The sequence below is a fragment of the Helianthus annuus genome, chromosome 6, assembly GCF_002127325.2.
Source record: "Helianthus annuus cultivar XRQ/B chromosome 6, HanXRQr2.0-SUNRISE, whole genome shotgun sequence".
NCBI lineage: Eukaryota > Viridiplantae > Streptophyta > Magnoliopsida > Asterales > Asteraceae > Helianthus > Helianthus annuus.
In genome coordinates, this window is record NC_035438.2 from 98846177 (window position 1) to 98848712 (window position 2536).

Here is a 2536-nt window from a genome sequence, read left to right on the forward strand (position 1 = left end):
CACGGGCCGTGCCTGGTCGGACACGAGCCGTGCCCAGCGTTGTTACTGGCAGTTTTTAGTTTTCCAAGTTACAGAAGGCTGACCACGGGGCCGTGTCGGTGCAACACGGGGCCGTGTCCAACTCTACAGTAACTGGGATCTGGAAAACACTCACTGTAACTCCGACCACGGGCCGTGTTCACTAAGCACGGGGCCGTGGTGAACATTCTGACCAACATTCTTTTCTGTTTTTATTGCAGGACTTGGAACCAGACGCCACCCCTACGTAGTGTATGAGCTCCAGTTCTAATAAGGACATAAAAGAACCTCTAGAAGAACCCGAACGCTTTCTCAGAAAAAGACTAAAAGCCAAAAACCAAGAGAAGGTTTTGGGAAATCCACTTCCAATGGCGGACCAACGTACCCTCATGGATTATCTACGACCCACCGTAGGTAATCTCGACGCCGCTATCAACGCACCGAATGTTGAAGCCAATAACTTCGAACTTCGGCCGCATTTGATACAGATGCTTCAAAACTCCGCAACCTTTCATGGGCTTGCGGACGAGGATCCCCATCTACATATTACTAATTTCTTAGAAATATGTGATACTTTTCGGATCAATGGAGCATCAAATGACGCCATCCGCCTCCGAATGTTTCCTTTTTCACTAAAAGACCGAGCAAAAGCTTGGCTTAACGCCCTCCCAGCTGGATCGGTAAACACCTGGGATGAACTAGCCCAAAAATTTCTATATAAGTATTTCCCTCCCACTAAAACGGCTAAATTAATGATTGAAATTAATACATATTCACAAGAGGACGGGGAATCCATATATGAAACTTGGGAAAGATTCAAGGAGCTATTGCGAAAGTGTCCACATCACGGCCTTGCGATATGGCAACAAGTATCCACTTTCTATAATGGGTTGTTGCCACACACAAGGCAGACACTTGACTCTAGCTCCGGGGGACTTTTAGGTAATCGCCGCCCGCATGAGATATATAATCAAATTGAGGAAATTGCTCAAACCAATTTTCAGTGGCACACTCCCCGAGGCAATAAATCTATTGCCCCGGGCACCTATAAGGTTGATGAAAGCACTTCTTTACAAGCCCAAATCGAGGCCCTTTCTTCGAAAATAAAAAAAATTGGAAATGACAAAAACAGTCTCGGTTATGGCTTGTGAAGGGTGTGGTGGGCCACATGAAAATTGGAGTTGTATGAAAGAAACAGACGATCAACAAGAGTCGGTAAGCTACATTGATAATAGACCTAGGCCGTCGGGTCCTCCAACGGGCACCTACAACCATGGATGGCGAAATCACCCTAACCTTGGTTGGAGAGAACCCGGCAATAGTAGTAACCAACAAAACCAACGAACAAACTTTCAACAACCAAGAAATGAGTCACAAAATTTCCCTCAACAACAAGGTGGACGAGAAAGGCTTGAAGATACCATATCTCGCCTCATCTCCGACATTGAAAAGAAAAACTCGGAGAGGTTTCTACAATTAGAATCAAATTTTAGAAATCAACAAGCTAGTATTCAAAACATAGAAAAACAAATAAGTCAACTAGCCCAAAATTTCTCCGAGAGACCACAAGGCGCATTACCAAGCAATACCGAAACAAACCCAAAAGCGCAAGTTCACCTCATCACATTGCGAAACCGCACCGTGGGTCCTACGGAAGGTCCGCCGCCTACCGAGGAGACTATACCGCCGCCCCTACAAGAGAAGGGCTCCTCTCCATCACCAGAGCCTACCAAGGCTCCTCGAGTTCCGTACCCCGGTAGGTTAATCCGTCAAAAGACCAATGAGCAATTCGCAAAATTCGAAAGTCTACTAAAACAATTGCATGTCAACATTCCTTTTATTGATGTCCTAACCCAAATGCCCAAATACTCTAAGTTCATGAGGGACTTCCTCACTCATAAAAGGAAAATTGAAACATTGCAATTAGTTAACTTAGGCAAAGAATGCTCTGCCCTCGTGCTCAACAAACTCTCCCAAAAGAAAATCGATCCTGGAAGCTTCACGATTCCTTGCTCGATCGGGGACTCCCCCGTTCGTAATGCACTAGCCGACCTTGGGGCTAGCATTAACCTCATGCCCTCATCAATGTTCAAAAGACTCGGCCTAGGAAAAACGAGTCCTACAAAAATGAGCATACAACTTGCTGATCGATCCGTCAACTTGCTGTCTAGCAATTTTACTTACTTCCAAGTGTGTTAGAGCTCATACGAGGAGACCCGGTGCCTACGGAATCGCGAGGACCTCACCACAACGCTATTAACCACCTATTTTTCGACTAGTTTCTTCCCTAGCCTCGAGCTAGTAGTAAGTGACCCTAAACGCCTCCTTGATCTATTCTAAAGTGGTTAATATGAACTTTGTCGGTTGAAAATCATGAACATGCAAGATCAAAATTAAAAGTCTACTAAAGGTGATAAACTTGGTGGTTAATAAGTAAATAATGGTGTAAAACTTATAAAACTAGTTTTGTTATGATTATTTATGGTTGTTGATTGCTAGTATGGGAATGGATCGTCAT

General features: G+C 44.5%; 1 non-coding gene across 1 annotated transcript; it reads right to left on the minus strand.

The window, feature by feature from the left end:
- Positions 1–764: 764 nt before the first annotated feature.
- On the minus strand, positions 765–871 carry LOC118480009. The gene has a single exon (XR_004861650.1). It is a non-coding gene; the product is annotated as a small nucleolar RNA R71 (small nucleolar RNA).
- Between the last annotated feature and the right edge of the window lie 1665 nt (positions 872–2536).